Genomic DNA, 24,222 nt, shown 5'->3' on the forward strand with positions numbered 1-24,222 from the left:
ACAAGCACCTGGGCCACGCCTGTCGCTGCAGATGAGGACTCATCCCTTAATTAAACCTGTACATAAGGCATGGGTGTATCTTAGAAATAAATAGTGACTACCGAGGACGTATTCTACATTATTACATTTCAGGAATAATCTATGTTTCAACAAGGTGGAGAAGGAGTGTTCAGTGGGATGAAGCTGGAATTCGTTGTGTGGTTGATACAATGTCCGATGCTGTGGTCATCTGTTCCTCTGACGACCCAATATTCAACTCTGACGGCTTTAGTGGGGATTCCAATGTTTGTCCCAGCACTAGCTTGAGGGTGTCGTGGTGCTGCAGTGACGTGCTCAAATCCTTAATTAGTAGCAAACCATTTAAATTGCATGCATGAAGATTGAGGCCTATTACCCCAAATTAATCTAAATATGTTCATCCTGGAGGAAAGGAGGAGTAGGGGTGATACGATACAGACTTTCAGATACTTGAAAGGTTTTAATGATCCAAAGACAACGACAAACCTTTTCCGTTGGAAAAAATCAGCAGAACCAGGGGTCACGATTTGAAACTCCAGGGAGGAAGACTCAGAACCAATGTCAGGAAGTATTTCTTCATGGAGAGGGTGGGTGGATGCCTGGAATGCCCTTCCGGAGGAAGTGGTGAAGACCAAAACTGTGAAGGATTTCAAAAGGTCGTGGGATAAACACTGTGGGTCCATAAAGTCTTGAGGACGTGAATGAAGAGAAGAAGCATGGGGGTGACTTGCAGGAATGACAGCTACTACCTGGAGATTAATACCCTTATTCAATAAACACTTGCATGGTTAATGCGACTCCAACATTGCTCTATGCTTCAACGGCAACAGGAAATGTGGAAAAAAGGATTTGCATTCACAAAAAAGCGGGGGAGTAGCTTGCTTGTTGCGGCGGTTACTACCCCAAACACATCTGGACTGTGCTTCTAGGATGGTATTTTTTAACAATGTCCACGCCTCTTATACACTTTTTACCTTTGAAAGTTTTGCGCTGGAGCCATGGATTTACTTACTGTCCTTCTTCCAATTTGATCATATTATGATCACTATTGCCAAGTGGCCCCACCACCGTTACCTCTCTCACCAAATCATGCACCCCACTGAGAATTAGATCTAAACTTTCTCCCTCTCTCGTCGGTTCCTGAACCAATTGCTCCATAAAACTCTCATTTATTCTATTCAGGAACTTTTTCTCTCTAGCATGTCCTGATGTTTCACTTACTCGGTCAATACTGGAGTAATTGAAATCTCCCATTATTACTGCACTATCAGTTTGGTTAGGTCTCTAATTTCTCTTAGCATTTCACTGTCTGTCTCACCATCTTGGCCAGGTGGACGGTAGTATACTCCTATCACTATACTCTTCCCCAACACATAAGGGATTTCTACCCATAAAGAGTTGATTATGCATTTAGTCTCATGCAGGATCTTTATCCTGTTGGACTCTTTGCCATCCCAGACATAAAGCGCCACCCCGCCTCCCGGATGCTACTCTCTGTCATTGCGATATACTTTGTACCCCGGTATAGCACTATGAGCTGATCGACCATAATGTACAAACTGAATCTGGCAGCACTTGATTGTAGCTTCTGCAGACATGTCTGGGAGCAGTTCAGTTTCCCTGAAGTCTGAATAGTAATTGGCTATCAACAGGAACCCGTTCTCAGCAAAGTTGAATAAATCCATCCTGACAATCTGCCAAGGCCAGGTAGGTACATCACAGTCTCCTTCTGCTGCTTGTGCTCATATTCATTGCAGGTAAAACAATTGCCAACTAAAGTCTTTGATCTTACATGTTACGCAGCACACGGTATCGCGGGCCTTCTGATAGCAAGCTTCCCCTCTGATGTGGCTTCAGTGTATATGTGTTAGCATCTCTGGTTGCAGCAAATTGGCTATAATAACCCTTGGCCTTTTGCACAGGATGCCAGTTTGAAGGCTGATTTCATCCCTAAATGACCAGTAATCCTTTATGGTAGCTGGTACTTCCTCCTTCTTTTTATAGTCACCCATCCAGAACCACGAACGTCAATGCCTACAAGGTTTCATCTCCTGCAGGGTGCTTATGATCTGATGCAATCTCTGGGCTATGACATTCAGAAAATCTTCTTGATTGATTTGTGTGATGTCTGATTATTCCTGTTGCACCTAGCAAACCCAGAGATGTTCAGACCCTGCACTGGACTGCTCTAGTTCTGCTATGTGCATCACTGATATACATCTCAGGGCCTGGCTTATAAACAATATCAAGGTTGTAGTTCTGCACTGTAAGCTGCATGCTCCGAAAATAGTTGGGAGCACCCAATAGGGGCTTCTTGGTTTTAGGGGCTTATGATCAGCTTCTGCTGTAATTATATGGTGTCGTAGAGGTAATGTTGAAAACGTTGGTAGGCAAACACAATGCTCGAACATTACCTTTCGATTTGTATGCAATTCTGCTCAGCTGGGGGTAAGCGCCCTAGAAGACAAGACCACCAGCTAATTCTCTCATGCACCAAACAACATCCAAGCCCACTGTCTCTGGTGTCACTGTGTATCGCATCAGGCTGGGTGACATTGTAGTACTTCAATATAGATGCATCTATGATCAAGCGCTTTATTTCCTGCACTGCCTGGTCATGCTTTGCAATCCAGTGCCAAATGGCATCCTTATCCAGGGCTTTTCAAGGGCTCACATACCTCTGACAGGCAGGGCATGCATTTTGGCAGGGAGGTCACAAACCTAATGAAGCACTGCACAGATTTTACATTCACAGGCTGTAGCATATCCCGTTCAGCTCTAACTTTATCTGGATTTGTCTTCAGTCCCTGTGAGGGCAGGATGTGTCCGTGGAAGCAAACTTCCTTCATTTGAATTGCAATTTCATTTTAGCTTCACCTGTCTGCATCAATCTATTAGCGCCAAGAGCTTGTCATCGTGGTCATGCTCTGCTTCCTCATCAGTCACTGCAGGCCATGATGAAGATACCGCCCACTATAGATTTGATACCACTGAGCTCTGGTAACCATTCGTGCTGCTTCTGATACCCCTCTGCTGCTACCAAGACTTCAGATGGTAGTTTGAGCCATCTTTTTCTGCCCCAGGGGGGGTCCAGAATGTGGTCATGAGGCTGCTTTCTCATCTAACTTACACTGCAGGAATGCATCCTCTGCATCAATAAATTTAAACATTCAAGCCTTAGATATCTTCCAGTATTGGCATGATGCAGTGAAATCTCTTCAGTGCTAGGTTCAGAAACTTTGGATCAATACAAATCCTCAGTTTCTCTGGTTTCCTTACTACTACCAGTTGGTTTGGTTACCAGTATGAGAAGACTATCAGCTTCCTGCCTATCCAGCTGTGCTTTTATCTCTGGCTATGGCTACACTGTGTGGAGCCCATTGGATTGGTTATATTGGGACAGAGCTCAAAATGGACTTCTCCTGGAACAGATTTCACCGATCCAAGAAACATGTCATCATATGCGTTGGTCAACTGTTGTCTCAACAACGGTCTGGTGCAGTGATGTTCTAGGTGGTTTGACTTGGTAGGAATGGTGTTGAACCAGACAGCAGTGATTTCTGATTGGCTTTCACCATCTCAAACTCAAGCTCATGAGTACGTTTATGTATGCCTGACTGTACATGAAAAAGTCCCAAGGACGAGAATATTAGTGTTACTGGGTTGTAGTTTGCCCTTGGTGCCACACTCATCTTGTCTTTCAAACACATGACGTTACATGTCGCCCCAGCTGACAGAATTGTAGTATGTTATTTAATCTGAGATTCACAAACCATTTGTGTCCTGTTGTTCACAGTGCCTGCACATTCCTTTGAGATCACGTCAGTACTGAGCAAGTCTGTATCACCTGATTCCATCTCCGCCAACCTATGCAGCTTTCCTGCTGTATTTTACCTTTTACACACTCTTGCAAAATGATTTGGGCTACCGCATGACCTACATGTTTTTCCATATGTTGGACATTCTTTCTCTCGTTTATCTACATTGCCACGATACCTACATGCTGCAAATTTGGTGGCATGTGGGTAATCCTGCTGTCGTTCACTGCAGTGGCCATTTATGCTTTGCTGATGCTTATTTGTTGCATTTACAGCCTGCTGGTCCTATTCCCTATTTCTCATCTGCGAGTCGGTAAGCTCTGTAGTGTGAATATTGCAATAGCTGTACCCAAAGTTAAGTCTCAAGGTCTCAGAAGATGGTGACACAGGCACTCACTGGATGTGCCATGGACTAATTCATCCTGCATTAGTTCTTCTTTCAGAGGGCCATACTCACATGCCACTGCGTTCGCTCTCAAATGTGCGATACAGTTGTCATTGGATTCACCTCCTCTTGTAGCAGCCAACTATATAATCTTTCATATAATTACATTTTTTGCAGGCATGAAATAGATCTCCAATGCATCAAGGATGACTTTTGTATCCTTTGTTCCTCTATGAAGCTTAAATTATGTTTGTAAACATAGTGGCCTCCTCTAATGTGGCTGCTTGCACTTCAGCTGGCTTCTCATTTAAGCCTATGTAGTGTTCAAATCCAGCCCTGAAATTTTGCCAGTTGCTACTTAAGTCACCACTACCTTTATGCCTTCCTAGGCAGAACGCTGTTTGCGGCTGCAATGATGTGGAAACGCTCTGGTGCTTCACAGTCCATAGGAGGGCACATGCAGTACTAAGCCTAGCCTTCTGCTCACAGTTCCTGAGCCCACTGCATTCTGGAAACTCTCTGCTTCAGATGCAGGGGATGCAATGCGGATTCGGATACTTCCCACACCATGTTTCATATGTAGAAATAAAGACAACTTTTATTCCACTTATATTGGGGACCAGTACTAGGTGGATTACAGAAAAATAAAACAGTTTATAATGGAGATAATAAAAAGTTAAAGTACCCAGCAAGGAACACAAAATGTGAAGGTGAAAACAGATATGACATAGAAAACAATGAATTATAACCAGCAACCACAAGGTAGCATCAACCTGTCAGTTAACATCTGTAACATTTGCTGAAACTGCCCGTTCGCTGTAAATGAGGCATGCGAAATCCTGCCATCCCTCTTCCCCGATCCCCTTCAGCTGCCCACGGGTGGCCCATCCTCCAGAGAGCCACTGAGTCCCCAGAGTCGTGTGTGCCCTCATCCACTTTACATCACTTTATAGTGAAATATGCCATACGATAAACAATAACAATTAAAAACGCGCTTTTTCTGCAGAAGGTTTCAAACAAGAACCATCTCAGTTTATTATGGATAAATCATCAGGGCTAATATGATGCTTACAGACTATTTTTTGCACGTTGCGCAACCCCGCTGCGTAATTTGGGTGACTCTCCAGCACATAGAGCGCCCTCTGGCGGCCGCACGCAGCCCGGCACCCGCGCTCGCTCGCCTCGTGCACTCCGGCTACGTCTTGTGCGTAGGGTGGGCGGGGCGTCCGCGGTGGCTGGGGGGCGGGGTTCCTGCCCGTGGACGGTTCTGCGGCTCGGACGGCGGGAGCTGGTGAGTGGGGATGGAAAGGCGCTGGATAGGGAAGGACGCGGCCGTCGGATCGGCGCGTGGGGAGGGCCGGGCTAAGAGTGATGCGTGTGGATTGCTTGTGAGTGCCACGGACCTGCCCTTTCAGTGGCAGCTGCACGCGTGGGGTTCTTCCATTGCGTGGATGCGAGCGGTAGGCGCTTGGCTTCTCGTTGGCTTTGTGCTCTTGCTGTAGCTTCTGCCATCATTGCTTCTGCCGTTCTTCCTCCCTGAAGACTTTATCGTCCAAAGCCACAGAGAATGGGGAAAAGTTCTGCACGAGTCTCGCGTGGAGAGAGGCTCAGCGCCCTGGCTTTTTTTTTTTTTTATGTCTTAAGATCTCACAAAATGTGCAGATAGTCTGCTTTTGAAAGTCGTAATATTAAAGGATTTCTGCAAATGACTTTATTTACATATATTGTCCTGGAAAGCCAAGCCTTAAGTGGTTAGATGTCCGAAGCTTTACACGTGAAAGGCTACAAAAATAATTTCTTACAGCATTTAAAGATGTTACTGTGTTAAACTTGCAGCTAAAGCCGATTTGAAGTTCCTAATAGTTGAACATTCCTGGAAGTGAAAGTGGCTGTTGAGACGTGAACCAGCATAGGAAAGGCATTTTGTACCTAATATATTGCTTTTTTATTTGGAAGCATTAGTTAGGTGGAATATACATTTTATTTATCTATTTATTTTTAATTTTTCTATACCGAAGTTCCTGTACGAATACAGATCACACCGGTTTACATGGTAACAGCAAAATTCGCTTAGGAGCATTACCTATAACAAATAACATATAACAAATAAATAACATATAACAAATAACATATAACAAAGAGCAACATAACAAGGCATCAAAATATGCAAAGAATTTTAACTTAATATATAGTAAGCAGAACATATCCTATCCTATCAATTAACTTCTCGTAAATATGTATCGGTGGAAAGTTTTGGAAAGGTGGGTGGGAAACAAAGTGAGAGCCAATTAAGGTGGAAAGAGAGGGGGAATAAACAGTCGGAGGTTGCAAGAAATAAGAGACTATAAAGGCTGGAATCTGGAGTATGGGAAGAATAGCATTAGGAGTCCGGGAAGGCGAGGCTGAATAGCCATGTTTTAAGTCTTTTTTTGAAGGAAGATGGACACTGCTCTTGCCTGAGGTCTGGTGGCAGTGCGTTCCACTGATGGGGGTCCTGCTGTCGAGAGGGCCCTCTTTCTTAAGGCTGATTTTGCTTGTGGGGCAAACAGGATGTCTTTATAGGCGCTTCTAATGGGTCTGGATGAGGTGTGAGGTGTGAATTGAATGGTGGTGTCGATGGATGTGAGGTTGTGTTTAGCTTTATGGATGATCGTGAGGACTTTGAAGAGGATCTGGAACTTGACGGGAAGCCAGTGGAGGTGCTGAAGAACGGGGGTGATAATGATCTCTTTTTTTGGTGTTGGTGAGGATCCTGGCGGCTGAGTTTTGAACCATTTGAAGAGGTTTTATGGTGTTGGCTGGGAGCCCGAGCAGGAGGGAGTTGCAATAGTCCAGTTTTGAGAGGATGATGGATTGCAATACCAGTCTAAAATCTTGGAGGTGAAGAAGAGGTTTTAAATTTCTGAGAACTTGTAATTTGAAGAAACAATCTTTCGCTGTGGTGTTCACGAAGTTCTTTAGGTTAAACTGATTATCTAGGATCACGCCTAGATCTGTGACGAAAGGGGATGATTTGATCGTTGAGTTGACCGAATGAGCTGGGGATGGTGATGTTGGGGGTTTGTTGAGGATTTCCTTTGAGATGATAAGAATCTCGGTTTTGTCACTATTTAGGACCAGGTTGAGTGTGGCCAGTAGTTGGTTAATTTCTTGGAGGCAGGTGGTTCAATGTTTTTTGAAGAGAGTTTTTGATCGGGATGAGGATTTTGCCCCCCCCCCCCCCCCCCCCCGACATCAAATCAATAAATAATATGCCTTTTTTGGACAATTTAATTAAAGCTGAAGCTTCTCTTCCTTGAATGCTCAGGGCCTGAAACCTTTTCTTCTGTAGGCACACGTTCATGGTTTTCAATAATCTTTTACAAGTCATCTGCATCATCGTTCAATCATATCAGGATTTTTTCCAGCAGAGCAAAGAGCAAGGTGTTACGGTCTACCTAGAGCACGCTGGGCAACACAAATTAGCACGTGTGGGTTCCGGGTTCAGGTGTCCTAGAGATAGGCAGATCGGTGCAAGTTTCCTTGACAGCAGAAATATTCCAGCAAACGTGGGAGTGCCTAGGTTTCAGTTTATAAATTAGCATGTTCTAGGGCAGACACACAGGTCTAAGCTTTCATTCACAATTTAAACTAATAAAAGCAGATAATACAACAGATACAGGCTAAGCGGCAAGTGCAGTAAATCAGTAAGGCAGGCTCCCAAGTCGTAAAGAAAAATCCCCAGCGTATTGGATTTGTAACCAGGGCCGGTGCTAGCTTTTTGGCTGCACTGTGCAAACAATTATTGTACTGCCCCCTTCTCCTTCTGGGTTTTTTTTTTTAATACTTAATTCTTGCTGTTTCTCCAGTAATCAACAACAATAGAAACAGCCTCTCTCTATCAGTCTTTCGCACGCGCAGTCGCACACTCTGTTTCTAGCTCTCTCACTCACTCGCTCTGGCTCTCACACTCTCCTACTTTGTCATTCACACTCAAACACTCTCTTATTGAGTCTCACTCTGTCACACTGCCTTGCTTACACACTGTCCCTCAGTCTCTCTTAGCCTCACACACTCTTTCTCTCTTATACTCTGCCTCACTCTCTCTGTGTCACTCAGTCTCCCCTTCTCTTTCTCTTGCTCTCAACCAGCCATCCACTTGCTACCCTCACCTTACTCCCCCCCCCCCTGCCACCAGGATAACTGACACATTCCCCAACCCTCCCTACTCCTCCCCTCCCCAATTCATGCCTAAATGGGGGAGGGATGATTCTAAGGCGTTCCTGCCCTGCCTGATGGCACCAGCTGGCCATGTGGCTGCACAGCACTGGCTTCAGGGCCGGCCGGTGCCTCTTTTGAATGCCATCAGGCAGGGTCAGGATCGCCTTGGAGTCATTTCTGCCCTATTTATGCATCTGGGACCTGCGGACGGACGGGGTGAGATGAGTTCCGAGGGTGTGGGTGGCAAGCGTTCTTCGACCCCCACCCGCACTGGCTGACCGTCCGCGCTGCCGCTGCCCCCGGTAGTATCGAGCCCTGTGCGGTGCCATAGTTTGCACCACCTGACTGTACCTCACCTTGATCTCAGATTTGGAAAAACATCCAAATCCCAGACCAGCAGGCCTGGGACTGGGCGACTCTGGCTTCCTTTGTCTGCAGAGGCTTTCGCCGGGCGCACCTTTCCTTCTCACTCAGTGCAAGCCGACCTGCAAAAAGAGACGCTGGGCCTCTGAATTCCAGCACCTGCCGAGGAGAAAAAGCAGTCAGGACGGGAGCAGGGAGGCCCTGGCAATCTGGGGCCGGCTGCTTTGTGCTTGGGAGTGGTTTTTAAAATAAAACAGTGGCCTAGCCACAGTGTTTACAGTTAACAGAGAAGCCCATTTTTTTTTTTCAGTTTGCAAGGCCTGTGCAGCAGGGGATCAGTGTGGCGTGAGTGTCCTGAGTCAGTACTGGGCAGTTTCCTTGCCTGGAAGTCCAGTGGTTTGATGACACAAGTCTCTCTCTCACACTGGGCTCAGAGGAGAGGCTGAGGAAGGAGGGAAGGAAGGAAAACAAATATAAAAGTGGAAAATTGGCCTGTCATGCTTCTTTGCTGTAGGGCAAAGAGTAGAACAAGTCTGCAGTATAGTGCAATGTTTCCAAGAAGCACTGAACATGGGGAAGTCTTACTGTCCTCAGGCCGGAGGAGCCACACACTTCTCGCTTTCATGAGTTAAAGCTAGCGCTGCCTGGTGGCCCGGGGCCTAGAGGGAATCCCGGGGCTCGTCCTGGTTTTCTCAAACCTCCTTCCTGATGCATTTTGTGTCCCGTGGCTTGGAGGTGAATTGTAAGAAGTAAGACTACAAATCCCACAATACACTGGGACTGGCCCTCCATAGACCGGCTTGCCTGTAGCCCTGCATAAAGGTATAACAGAAACATAGAAACATGATGGCAGAAAAAGACCATACGGTCTGCCCGTCCTCACCAACTAATTCAGCTTTACAAATCCCGTCTCTCCCGCAGGGATCCCATGTGTTTATCCCATGCTTTCTTGAATTCAGATACTGTTTCTGTCTCCAGCATCTTCATTGGGCCATGCATCCACCCACCCTCTCTTTAAATAAATATTTCTTAAGATTACTCCTGAGTCTACTGCCTTTCACTTTCAACCGATGATTTCTTGTTCTAGAGCCTCCTTTCCATTGAAAGAGACTCTCTCCTCCTGTGCATGGAAACCTCTGAGATATCTGAATGTCTCTAGCGTAACTCCCCTTACTCACTTTTCCTCTGGAGTACACATGTTTAGATCTTTAAGTCTATCCCCATGTGCTTTAGAATGAAGACCACTGATTATTTTAGTAGCCTCCCTCTGGACCGTCTCCATCCTGTTTATATCCTATTGAAGGTGCAGTTTTCAGAACTGTACCCAGTGTTCCAAGTGAGGTCTCATCAGGGGCCTACACAGGGGCAATATCTCCTCCCTTTTTCTGCTGACCAGTCCTCTCCTTATGTAGCCAGGCATTTTTTTGATTGTTGTAGTTGCTTTATCCACTGAGAGACAGTCATTCCCAGATCCCGCTCTTCTTTCGTGCTTAGCGGAATTTCATCCCCTATACTGTACCTTTGGTTTTTGTATCCTATATGTATAATTGCATTGTTTAGCATTAAATATTAGCTGCCGGATCCTAGGACATTCCTTGAGATTCTCTAGATCCCTCCTCATGTTTTCCACACCTTCCCGGCTGTCTGCCCTGTTGCAGATTTTCGTATCATTGGCTAAAAGACAAACATTTCCCATCAATCCGTTTGCAATGTTGCTCACAAAAATGTAAAAAAGAACCCATGCAAGAACCAATCCCTGATGCCCACAGCTAGTAATTCTCATCTATAAGCAGGCTGAATTAGCCATTAACATGTGGGTGACGTTATCTGGCGGCACCAGATGGATTTGTTTCTCCAAGCTTTGATGTTTACTGAGCATGTGCGGGAGTTCCTGCATGGGAGTCACCTCATGAAACTCCTCAGTCATTTTTTGGCCGAGCTAAAGCACCGGATGTATGCTTCGTCTTTCCTTCCATTTTTTATTTCAAACTCTTTTTTTTTTCTTTAGAAACTTTTCCTGCATACTGTTTCTTCAGCCACACCAACCACACCTTTCAGCGCTAACCAAAAAAAAGAGTGAGAGGAATCAACGAATCAACTGTAAGAGGATTCCTTCCCTCACACAGAATGTCAGCCCACAAGAAAAAGGTGGTGAGTGGATTTAAGAGCTTTCCGTGTGGAAAAATTATGTCCCTCACTGATGGGCAAGAGCTCTGCTACTGTTGGCTGAGACCAGATCATGAGCAGAAGAACTGTGAAACCCGTGGACATATGTTCCTGCACTCACAGCATTTCAGACCCATACACATGGAAGAACTGTGTAAATCTCAGGAGTAGTAGTATCATCTGCCTCCTCGGCATATGAATCGAGGCTGTTCCAAAACGCCCCATCTGCTAAGGCCAAAACTACGGGTTCAAGTTCAGCTGCTCATCAGTCGTCAACGCATAAGTGGTATCACTCTCTCGAGCTGATATCTCCTATATCAAAGACACACAAGCATCGGGGCACATTGATGGCGACACAACAACCTTCTTCAACACCACCCCATATGCACCATCTCAATAGAGTGTGTTGAAGCACTGAGCCTCGATGCATGCTGGCATGGCACTGACGCGTTCGATGCACGATGCCATGAAACATTCAAAGCATGGCGTGCTGCTATATCCGTAGCCAGTGATGCACTCAAGGACATCGATGCACTCAATACATGGTGCACCGAGCACCCAACCCACAATACATTGACATACCTGATGAATGATACCCCAGTGCATTCAATATCTATTGCACCGCCAATACCTACATTGGCACACCAGCCATTGATGCATGGCGCATCGATACAGATCGTACTGATGCATTCAAAGCACATTGATTCCGATGCAGCGATGTCCTCTCCTCATTGTTTACCAGTGCACCGGATACAGGCCATAATATATTTGATGCACGATTCGCTCCATGAGGCACCACATCAGTCCTCGAGTGTATATGTTGCAAGTATCTCATCTGCATCGCCCAGAGATTCTTCATCTCCATCCTGGGATCCATGGAGGCCTCCAACCCAGAAATTCTCCAGTCATCCACAATCTGCAGGGGAAGGATTCCAATTGTCTTTAACTCCTCCTTTGGTTAGAAGACCTACCCTTGCAAGATTGGTGGCAGAAGGACTTTGCTTACAAACAGGAGGCCCTATCTATCCCTTCTATCATACCTCACTTCTCGAATAAACCGCCATTTACGTACTATGAACCAGTTCTGGTTTCGGAAAAAGATGTCCCTCCATCTACTCTAGGCCAGAGGACCCAACTGTCATATGACCATATTGCAGAGTTAGTGAAAAGCTTCTTTACCTCACTTGCACAAGAGACAGTTGGAACTCTCCAGCTTCTCTTCTCCAACCCTTTGTCAGATTCTTCATGGACACATTTGCTTGCAGCAGAGTCTACTCAGTTGGAGGTCATGGACAAGGCCATTCCTCCGATACCCTTCTTCTCTGGTGTCCTGGCTCAGTGAACAGGAAGGATCGGAAGATGATTCCACTGGAATATTTTCAGGACATCCACCTGATCTTCTGGAGCATTGTTAACATCCAGAGGACCCCACCTACTCCAGATTTGCGGAGAAGTTCATAACAGCCTTGGATATTCTTGTCCATAAAGACAAAGATCTGCGACTAGAGCTTCTTAGTACACTCAAGATTCTGGATACATTCGCAGAACCTGCCGCCTTACTAGTTCATGAAATTTTGAAGACTCCACTCTTTAAATTGTGGAAAATACCTATATTGTGTGTCGTCCCCCCCCCCCCCCCCCCGTCCCCCCACCACATTCTCTATTTGGGTAGGCGCTAATTTCTGAAAGTAAAATGTGCGGCTTGGCTGCACATTTTACTTTCTGAATCTCGCGCGAATACCTAATAGGGCCATCAACATGCATTTGCATGCTGAGGGCGCTATTAGGTTCGGCGGGTTGGACGCGCGTTTTCTGCCCCTTACTGAATAAGGGGTAAGGGAAAACACGCGTCCAATGGCAGGTAAACAGTGCGCTCCGTCGACCTGAAAAATGTGAAGATTTTCGTCTGTTTGCCAGGCTCCGGGTCACCTGACGCGCCTTTCAATAATTAGCTTGGCGGTGGAGGCAGCGGCGCAGGAGTGATTCACGGATACCCCGGGCTGATATTTGTCTGCAGTCCGCCCCCGGACACTAGATGAATAAACCCCAGAATTAAGCACGGAGGCTGGAATTCAGTAAAGGACACGTGCGTTCCGTTTGGAAATACTCGCGCGTACGTGGATTCACCGCCGATACCTCTACCGGTTCACCCAGTCCTCCCCCCACTAGCACTTCCCCCTGAACCTCCACCAATTTTCAGTGCCCTCCCACCCCAAATAATGCAGACAACAGACAAGCCCAGTTTCACTTGCACGAGTCCATGGGCAGGTGCAAAAGTGTAATATATGCAAATCTCTTATAAAATAGCAACTTCCACACGTACTTCTGAACCCCTCCTAGACCACCCCTCCCGGTAAAATAATACACGCAGAGCCGAAAATACGCACGAACTCTTGAGGATTTTGCAAATAACCTTTAAGTTTCTATCTGAGGCAATAGCGGGCGAAGTGACCTGCCTAAGTTCACAGGGAGCCTCAGGATTTGACCCCTGGCTCATAGCTCGCTGCTCGGACCCACCGCGCCATAGCCAGGACAACAGTGGGATGCAGCAGACAGTGCGTAACGGCCTGAGCGGATGGCCAGAATCCCAGCCGGCGTCCCCAGCTGTCGCCAGGATTTGTGCATTTAGCCCGCAGCTGGCGAAGCGGCTCAGGAGTCCTGTTCACCAGATGTTCCCGGATATTAGTGGCTTTAGTCAAACACCTCGTGACTCTGGCAGGGGCTTGCGCTTCTGTCCCAAGGAGCGGGGTAACTGCAGCAATCTTGGTCCTATTTATATTTTATATTTGTATTCCACTGTAAGTTAGATATGTTATTATTTTATGGTGTAGCATCCCTGCACTGCATTCTGTGCACTGCCTCATGATACGTGGAAAGGAGTTTTAAATCTAAATAGAGAGGCTTGGCTGGTGGCACGGGTGTTATAGGTTAAGGAATCTGGATCCTAATCATGTCCTCAGGAACAGTGAGTGCGGTTGATATGTTGGACAGGAACTAGACAGTCAAAAGGTTGTGTGGACCAACATGGGGTGAGAGCTAATATGCAGCTGTTCCTGTTTACAGAGTGCATTATCAGAACAGTAAGACATCAGCAAAGGAGGGAGCGGTGTAGATCAGTGCTTCTCAATCCTTTTCCTGACAGATGACGCTCACGTGCATGATACCCCCGGTCACTACGTTCTGCAGCTGAACTAAAAAAAAAAAACAACATTCAAAATAATATTTTATTGTTAAAAATGATGCAAGAGAGAGAAAATATTCTTTAAATTTCAATACTTGCTTGTAAAAAAAAAAAAAAAAAAAAAGTTATTGCATTTTTTTTTTTCACAAAAGCTTTAATTTTCGCTTACTTCATCGGTGAGAAACCTGGGACTGAGGTGCTACGCACGGTTTCTCCACACAGGGTTGAACGGTAGACAAACTCTCCCGCATCTCGCCGTCGGCCTCAGGAAGTCCTGACCTCCTCTGGAGTTTATACAGGGCAGAGCTAAAACATATAAATACCCCCTTTCAACTCTCTGTGGCACTGTGAGCCGAGTGGCTTGAGTGTCAGGCTTGGCTTTCATCAGCTTTTATTAATAAACAACAGAAAAGCAGCTCTGCTTACTGTAGCAGTTCTTTAAACAAGAAACAAACGGCAATGTAGTTTGTAGCTTTGCAATCTGGGCCTTCCTTCGCTTCCCGGGGCCTCCTTTTCCCTCCTGGGCCTGGCTAGTAGGAGGTCTAGAACGGGTAGATGTGAATCGGTTATTTACTATTTCGGATAGTAGAAAGACTAGTGGGCACTCCATGAAGTTAGCATGGGGCACATTTAAAACTAATCGGAGAAAGTTCTTTTTCACTTAACGCACAATTAAACTCTGGAATTTGTTGCCAGAGGATGTGGTTCGTGCAGTTAGTGTAGCTGTGTTTAAAAAAGGATTGGATAAGTTCTTGGAGGAGAAGTCCATTACCTGCTATTAAGTTCACTTAGAGAATAGCCACTGCCATTAGCAACGGTAACATGGAATAGACTTAGTTTTTGGGTACTTGCCAGGTTCTTATGGCCTGGATTGGCCACTGTTGGAAACAGGATGCTGGGCTTGATGGACCCTTGGTCTGACCCAGTATGGCATGTTCTTATGTTCTTATAGCTTTGCAATCTGGGCCTTCGCTAGGTTCCTGTTCTTCCTGGGGCTTCCACGTTCCTCTTGGGCCTGGCTTAGTTGTACTCCTTTCCTAGGGGACCCCCCAGCCCCTACCCGGGACCAGGACTCCCTGCTGTATAAGACTTAAGGTAGACTGGGCCAGATGTCTGGAGCTGGTCTCTTAAGGTGTTCTGGTGTTTTCTCCTGAATATTCCCCTCTCATTTGCCTTTCAAAAAATATATTCAAATTCTGGTATCCTTTCAGTGACAGCCTTCAGAATTCCTCCCCTGTCAGGCACTTTGTGAAATAACACGAAAACCTGCAAAGAGAAACAGTTAAAAGCTATAGAGCAAGCTTGTCCTAGCATTCGAGCACCTAACACCCAGGATTCAAACTGCAGCAGCTCTGGAATTACAGAGCACAGTACACTCCCCCTTGGAAAAACAAAACGGCCATAGATCGCCTTCGTGCTGGTCAGCAGACTCTCTCCCTCTGTCACACACGCAGAGCACAAGACTGACCCTCACTTAGGACGGAATAAAGGACCCTAAAATAAAAGCAGAAACCTGCAGACAAATACCGACGCCCCGAGAAGCCAGACGGTCTGGGGCAGCCGGGACACTCTGCACAGACGTATACAAAGGCCGTGGGAGAGTTTTCACCCTCCGACTTTACGTCAGCGTCCGCACTGGAAGCGTTCCCTGAGTTTGAGGAAAGTCCGTGCCCAGATTTGCTTCCCGCCCTGCACCTCCTCCAGCAGCCAGGCACATGTGGCTGACAGGGAAAGCAGAGGCCTGCCACGTCACGGTGTGGGCGACCACAGCAGCGTCCCGGCTTGCTGGCTGGCGCAGATAACCAGAGAGCCACTGCGTGACCCCATTGTTAGGCCTATAGCTCAGGGATCTCCTTCCTAGCCGCAAAGGCTTCTGGGGTCCAATAATGGTGTCAGCCAGTTACAGCACGCTTCCGTCCCAGGAGGGAAAGAGTCACTAAACACAAAGTTTTTATTTCAATTGTTTAATTAATTGTTATCTTGTTACAATGTAAAATAGGGCAGATCTCACCCTATTCAACCTGTTACCTGGAAACCAATGTGATATCTCGATCGAATGTCGGTATACAAAAGAAATAAATAAATATCTACATAGTCTACTTTGTAAAAGCCATAATCGCAAGTCAAAGCATTTTGCTGGAATATTTCCAGTTAATTGTACTAACACTGACGGAATCCATCGTGGTAATAATCCAAACGTAGATTACGCAAGTCAGTCAGCATTGCTTCACCTGACGTGCTCGCATGCGGCTGTACTGGGGGAGAGCTGGACGCTGCGCTCCTGTAGTGGCTGCATTGCTTCACCTGACGTGCTCTCATGCGGCTGTACTGGGGGAGAGCTGGACACTGCGGATGCTGCGCTCCTGTAGTGGCTGCATTGCTTCACCTGATGTGCTCGCATGCGGCTGTACTGGGGGAGAGCTGGACACTGCACTCCTGTGGTGGCTGCATTGCTTCACCTGACGTGCTCACATGCGGCTGTACTGGGGGAGAGCTGGACACTACGGACGCTGCGCTCCTGTAGTGGCTGCATTGCTTCACCTGACGTGCTCGTATGCGGCTGTACTGGGGGAGAGCTGGACGCTGCGGACACTGCGCTCCTGTAGTGGCTGCATTGCTTCACCTAACGTGCTCGCATGCGGCTGTACTGGGGGAGAGCTGGACGCTGCGGACGCTGCGCTCCTGTAGTGGCTGCATTGCTTCACCTGACGTGCTCTCATGCGGCTGTACTGGGGGAGAGCTGGACGCTGCGGACGCTGCGCTCCTGTAGTGGCTGCATTGCTTCACCTGACGTGCTCGCATGCGGCTGTACTGGGGGAGAGCTGGACGCTGCGGACACTGCGCTCCTGTAGTGGCTGCATTGCTTCACCTGACGTGCTCGCATGCGGCTGTACTGGGGGAGAGCTGGACACTGCGCTCCTGTAGTGGCTGCATTGCTTCACCTGACGTGCTCGCATGCGGCTGTACTGGGGGAGAGCTGGACGCTGCAGACGCTGCGCTCCTGTAGTGGCTGCATTGCTTCACCTGATGTGCTCGCATGCGGCTGTACTGGGGGAGAGCTGGACGCTGCGGACGCTGCGCTCCTGTAGTGGCTGCATTGCTTCACCTGACGTGCTCTCATGCGGCTGTACTGGGGGAGAGCTGGACACTGCGGACGCTGCGCTCCTGTAGTGGCTGCATTGCTTCACCTGACGTGCTCGCATGCGGCTGTACTGGGGGAGAGCTGGACGCTGCGCTCCTGTAGTGGCTGCATTGCTTCACCTGACGTGCTCGCATGCGGCTGTACTGGGGGAGAGCTGGACGCTGCGCTCCTGTAGTGGCTGCATTGCTTCACCTGACGTGCTCGCATGCGGCTGTACTGGGGGAGAGCTGGACGCTGCGCTCCTGTAGTGGCTGCATTGCTTCACCTGACGTGCTCGCATGCGGCTGTACTGGGGGAGAGCTGGACGCTGCGCTCCTGTAGTGGCTGCATTGCTTCACCTGACGTGCTCGCATGCGGCTGTACTGGGGGAGAGCTGGACGCTGCGCTCCTGTAGTGGCTGCATTGCTTTTCCCATCGGCATCACCCGCTCTTTCATGGACAAGGTGTCAAAGCCATCAGTAGGTGTCATAAAAATGAAAAATGACATTATCACGTATTCCCCAGAGGAGAGAAGAGTCGGGGGAATGTGATGGAGGCGTTGAAATACCTCAGTAACGCAGGAGAGGAGAATGCCCCAGGGGGGTCTTGTCCTGTCACCTTTTCATGTCCAGGGTACTCCTACGTTAACAAAAACGTGGAGGTGTTTTGGGCCGCACGAGGGCACAGGCAGCGCGGATACGGAGAGGACTTGCATGGCCAAAAGAAGAGCAGAGGGAAGCACTGAAAGCCCCCGCCTGTCCGTCATCCCCAATTTTAAAAGAAAGACCAACATGATCCCGTCACGATGGACGGCGCCCTCTGAGTGTGGTGGGGGAAGGGAGGTGCGGTGCAGGCGGCCAGCTCCGTTAGCGACCTGGCCGGCCGCACGTGGCTACCAGAGCTCCGTCCTTGCTGCTGCTCCCACTGACGCGCAGTGTTCAGGTGCTGTGGTGCATTCTCCCAGCTCACCGGGCCCCGCGTGCTGCCCGTTAAATCACCACTGTCCAGGGCTCCGGCTGCAGCTCAGGAAGAAGGAGGCTCGCAGAATGACAGGGGTTCTCCGAAAGCAGCCCCTGCTGGCATTTCCTGCTGCCGCCGCCGCGAGGCGCTGAGAGCAGAGCCCAGGGGCTGGCCCGGGTCACAGGCGACGGTGACCTTTCGTGGCGCACCTGATCGGGTCTGAAGGCAGCCCAGGGTGGGAAACGGTCAGGGGGGTGAGGCCCGGAGCAGTACGGGGGAAATATTTCTTCCCAGGAAGGGTGGCCGAGGTGCGGAATGGCCTCCCGGAGGAGGTGGTGGAGCCAGAAACAGTGAAAGAAAGTTTGGGATAAGCAGAATGGGTTCCTGGGTGCGCAGAAGTTAGGAGGAGGATGCTAGAGATCCACCGCACCAGGCCTGAACTTGCACAGCCTTGCGATATCCTCCTCGTATTCTCTGCTTCTGTGTACATTATGATAAGATAAGTAATCCATTAATTAGGGCAGGCCATAAAATGTATAGCTTAGGGAAACCTCATCTGAATGCCATTGTTACTACCCAAAACACTGAGCCCTTCCACAAGACTTAACATAAACATGGATTTTATCACTCTCCGTCTGTTAAATGAAGTCAAATGGATGCGTGAACTCTCGTTCAGGCACATGTGCTCTGGAATTAGCTGAAAGGCTTCCTAGCTATTAGCACAATATGTCCTTGTCACATCCCGCCTTCCTTACCAGGATCAAGGACTCTGCGTGGCATCCTCTGCCCGTGCATCTCGGGCTTTCTGTGGAGTTATTGTCTGCCTCGCTGACACTGTATCCAGCAGCAAAAGCCGAGGTTTCCTTTCAACCTGCCTCAGCCTCTCTTATCTTGCAGACCAGGTCAGCTGGGAGGCCACTGTGCTGTTCATAAACAGTTTCCGCTCCTCTTTTTTTTAAAAGGGCTTTGCTGAGTGTAAACTTGGGCATTTTAAAACTTAATAACGCAGACCCAGAGACACCGAAGTACTTAAACCCCCCCACAGATCAGATATAAAGGCAGACAAGTTCTGTTTTTTAGGTGTCAGAGCTGCCACGTGCGTTCATGTGGAGATGGGATAAGCAGGCTCTCCAGAGTTTGCGTCTTATTTTAAAAAGGCACTCCAGAAAATACTTGGCTGCAGATATTTTCTGGTATTTTTAACTGAGCCACCTCTGGCAGGTAATTATCTCGTGGTCTTTGTTCAAAAGCCATTTAGACAGATGACTCCAAAGTTATTCATCTCAATGGCAAAATTGGCATCTTCAGCCGCTTATCCGGTGAAATTGTAAGCAGATAACTACTTATCTGGCTGTAATGTAGCGAGAGGGCGTTCCTGGGGCATTCCGGGGGGGAGCTGAGTTATCCGGATATCTTTAGACTCGCTTCCGAGCAGGTCAAAGGTTATCAGGCTTCGTGGGGGGCCGGATAACGCGCTGCTTCCTCGGATATCTTCAGATGACCCCGGATGGACGCTCGGCGTGGTTTACACGGAAGCCGCTCTCGACTGCCGCCGCGCACTGCCACTCCTCTTTGCCGCCGCTCGCTAGCGGCCGAGGTCACTCGATGTCGCCGACGCCAGGCGGGATAGGAGGGCTCTAGAGAGAGAGAGAGAGAGGAGGCCGCCGCGAGGAGCCATGTGGGGCCGCGAGGAGCAGAGAGGAGTGGAGATCCACGTTCACGAGAGGTAGGAGCGGGGCTGCCACCGGGGGCATGGGGGGAGGGGGGAGGGGCGTCAGCACAGGGCAGAAGGGGCCTAGGACACCTCATCCCCTTGCACTGGCCCTGGTTATCACACAGGTCAGGTGCATTAATTTGCTTAAATCCCAGCTTCAGAGCAGGTTTACCTATATAAAATATAATATAAATCAGACGTGGGGCACACCCCGCTCGCCCCTGCACAGTTTCACATAAAGATCCATGGCCCTGCCCGTTTCATAACAGAGCCAGAGAAATTCTGGGAGAGCTCTGCTGGGATAAGAGTCCTTGGAGCCTCGGCAGCAGCTCAGGCCGAGTGCCTGGCTTTGCTCTGCTTCCCTGGCACTTTATTTTTTGAATTTTATCTGTTTTTATTGTCAATATCATTACTATACATCTGTAATCATGTTATACAACAAAATGATAGCAGAAGAACATTGAAATGATAACAGAGCAGGATTTGTCTCTCATCCAGGAGCCATTGCACAGGAGGGGGAGTCAGAGGCAGCCTGGCTCCATCCCCTGTGGCTGCCGAAGTTCATCCTCTCGCTTTAATCTTGCCCAGCCGGCTCACATCTTCATGCACAGCCCCCTCTCCTTATGGATTATGAGCCGCACTTCCCGTCACGTTTCCCCCAGCTGCCTCTCCTCGGGCCCGGTGTAAGTACGGCACCTTCCTCTGCACAAAAACATCCGGCGCTCCGAGATGGGAAGCGCACGGAGGATTAACCGCGGGGGCGGTTTCAGGGAAGAGGGAGAGAAGCAGCATTCGGGGAAACCAGAGGGAGCCGGCAGCAGAGGTGCCGAGTTATGCAAAAAGGGGTGAAAGACCAAGCAGAGCTGTGGCAGCCCTGAAAAAGGGGATGCAGCGGGCAGGAGCAGCGAGAAACTGAAGGGATGAGGTGCAGGCAGAAGGGGAGGCTGCTGAGACCTGGACGCCGAGGCGATCCAGCCAGGACAGGGGGAGACCCGCGGCAAGGCCTGCCCCCACTGTCGGTGGTTACGTGGGCTCGGCTACGGCAAAGGTTAAGCCAAGTACGGCTGCAGGGTGGGCTCCAGGAGCCGTGCGCTATTAAATTCAGAACCGAGCCCACCCTCCTCACGCCCACACTCCTCTGCGGCGCCGGCTTGTAACCGGAACCCACGTAGAAAGTTATCTTACATTTGTTTCACTGTTTTCTGCTTCTGCGCATTCCTGCAACCAGCCTGCTGCGCGTGTTTCTCCAGCTCCTCGCTGTAGCTCTGTTCCTATGCAATCCCTTCCCTGATCCCTGTTTATTGTAATTTCCAATCTGTGGTTCTGATGTAAACCAATATGATGTGGCTACTAATATCGATATAAAAAAAAGACTTAAATAAAATGATTTTAAACACCTCTATCATATCCCCCCCTCAGCCGTCTCTTCTCCAAGCTGAAAAGTCCTAACCTCTTTAGTCTTTCCTCATAGGGGAGTTGTTCCATCCCCTTTATCATTTTGGTCGCCCTTCTCTGTACCTTCTCCATCGCAATTATATCTTTTTTGAGATGCAGCGACCAGAATTGTACACAGTATTCAAGGTGTGGTCTCACCATGGAGCGATACAGAGGCATTATGACATTTTCCGTTTTACTCACCATTCCCTTCCTAATAATTCCCAACATTCTGATTGCTTTTTTGAATGCCGCAGCACACTGAGCCGACGATTTCAATGTGTTATCCACTATGACACCTAGATCTCTTTCTTGGGTTGTAGCACCTAATATGGAACCCAACATCGTGTAATTATAGCATGGGTTATTTTTCCCTATATGCATTACCTTGCACTTATCCACATTAAATTTCATCTGCCATTTGGATGCCCAATTTTCCAGTCTCACAAGGTCTTCCTGCAATTTATCACAATCTGCTTGTGATTTAACTACTCTGAATAGTTTTGTATCATCCGCAAATCTGATTACCTCACTTCCATTACGCAAATTAGGTGGTTGCCTAGATGCCAAAATTTTTTTGGGGGGGGGGCAGCAAAACCCGCCAGCATGAAGCGCAGAAGGGGGTTGTGCGCCAGAGCTCATACCAGCAGTACAAGGGAGGGGCCGTGCTGGTGCCAATAGGCAACGGGGGGTAGCGCACATGATCGAAGGTTCATCTGGGGGTGCCAAAAACTCTTTCACCGGCCCTGTCCAAAAAGGATATGGACAGAATAGAGGTGATAAAAAAACAAAAGCACTACCAAAATAACCCTGATGAAATGAGATTTAGGGATCTGAATACCTGTACCCTAGAAGAGAGAGAGAGCGCGGTGGTATGAGAGAGAAATTCAGACACCCCAGAGGTATAAATAATGCAGAAGAAACCAATCACTTGTTTCCGTGGAAAGGGGATTCTGGAAATCGTTCTTCTCAGAGAGGGTGGTGGATGCATGGAGCGACCTCCCAAGGGAGGTGAGGGAGGGAAAGGCAGCAACAAAATTCAGGAAAGCCCGGGATAAGCACGGAAGGCAAAGCTGCAGAACGAGAGGAGCTTATGAGACGGCAACAGGAAGGGGTGTAAGACCCGGCTCTGCCATTCTATTCAGTGTTTAAAATTCCTGAGACGCATTTATGCGGAAATCAAGGCGCCCCGGGCAGGGATGTACAACCTGACGCCTGATGTGCCACTGAAAGCAGGGACAGACTCTGCACCGCAGAGGAGCAAAGTCGCTTCTTTTATTCTCGTATTGTGCGGAACGAGCCTGCCCCTTCCTTCGCTTGGGTGGGGGCTTTCGAGTGGCTGTATTGGGTCTCCAGTATTTTTTACATGGACCAATATAAGAAGAATGGGGGTGGAAATGCTTTTTGAAAACTTTGCTGCCATTCCCAAGTTCAAGGCAAAAGTTGTCCTTTTAAGTTCATTGCTTTGCCTTTTCTTTGGCTTATTTTATTTTTTCTTTGACCTTCCTCTGCCCCTCTCTCCCTCTTTCCCTTTTATGCCGTCCATCTTCTCCTCTTCGATGGACAAGAATTCCTCTCCTGCCCACTGACGTCAGCCTCCCACCTGAGCTCAGCTGCTGTTCCTCACGGGCCCCACCGATAGCAGCTTCCCTGGCCCCCCTTCAGTAGCCTCTTCTCCTCTCCCTCCCGGCCAGGGCTGACCCTAAGCCAAGTGGTGCCCTGTACGAGAGAAGAGGGTCCCCCTTCCAGTATTCCAGGGAGGAGATCCTTGAAAGATTCGGGCTTTCTCTCCATCATGGCCCCCCTTCTCGAGCCCTCTTACCCCCATCTCCAGCCCTTTCTCCTGTTATGGTCTTGCCCTGCAGAGATCTTTAAACGGTGGCAGCAATAGGTGGAAAAAAATCAGCGTGGGGGGCCTGTGAGCTGGTAGGTGCTCACAGGCCCTGGATTTAGGCAATAGGCATTGTAGGCAACTTCCTCCTGTGCCAAATTTTGATAGGCCTACCTGATTCCTTACAGCGCTGGAACGTTGCCGACACTGCCGCCATCCGGGCCTACCAACCTTTTCTTCCTCTTCCAGGTCTGCAACAAACAATTCCCCTGAACGGAGCACAGGGGCCTGCGAGCCAGGCCTGCCGGCCCTCTGCTCCAGCACAGGGTTTTGTGATAACAGGAGTGCCTGTGCCGTTGCAGCGGTTGGGGCGTCACAAGAATCTGTGAGTGCCCGCGTGCTGGCTCGCAGGCGTCGTGCTCAGTTTACGGGGAGCGTGTTTGCCGCAGACCTGGAAGAGGAAGAAAGGCCTGGAGGGGAAGAGAGACACCGCCATGGGAAGCCCAAGAGGAGACAGGGAGATTCTGGGCTGAGGCCTGGTCATGCCAGAAGCCTGGGTGGTCACACAAGTCGCATTTCTTCTACTCCCAGACTCCACCAATGGCAGTTTATCTGCGTTGGGCCCAGTTCTTCTCCAGCCAGAGCTGCAAGATGCATCAGACGATCAGGACCTTGCAGTATGGACCGCCGTCGGCAGCATTTTACAGCTTTCATTCATATCGATCACTGTAACCAGGCCAAGCTCTACTACTATCACTGCCCCTCTAGGTAACTGCAGGGGCAGGAGCAGTCACAGGTCCCCAGTCAATTTATTGATTTATTTAAAATTGCTTATAGCCCGCTCTCTTCAAAGTTTGGGGTGGGTTACATAAAAACCAGATATAATATTAATAACAGATATAAAACCACAATTCCAAACTCGGACACACAAGTCAAGTTAAAAACAATTTAAAACGAATTTTATAACTCACACACACACGTTCTGAGGAAACGTGCATTATCCACAGCGGGCCCTTCACTTTGGAACTCGC

The 24,222-nt window shown here is 48.6% G+C and overlaps 1 protein-coding gene across 2 annotated transcripts in view; it reads left to right on the forward strand.

The window, feature by feature from the left end:
* The first annotated feature begins 5,448 nt into the window (after positions 1–5,448).
* Positions 5,449–24,222, forward strand: part of SLC43A3 (solute carrier family 43 member 3) — a 104,049-nt gene continuing 85,275 nt past the window's right edge. Inside the window, exon 1 of one of the 2 annotated variants that reach the window (XM_029574828.1) lies at positions 5,449–5,512. The gene's annotated coding sequence lies outside the window, so the exon portion shown is untranslated. Of the gene's footprint in view, positions 5,513–5,564; positions 5,682–24,222 lie in introns of those variants that run through there. The other variant, XM_029574829.1, reaches the window with a different exon arrangement.

This window comes from Rhinatrema bivittatum, chromosome 13 (genome assembly GCF_901001135.1).
Source record: "Rhinatrema bivittatum chromosome 13, aRhiBiv1.1, whole genome shotgun sequence".
NCBI lineage: Eukaryota > Metazoa > Chordata > Amphibia > Gymnophiona > Rhinatrematidae > Rhinatrema > Rhinatrema bivittatum.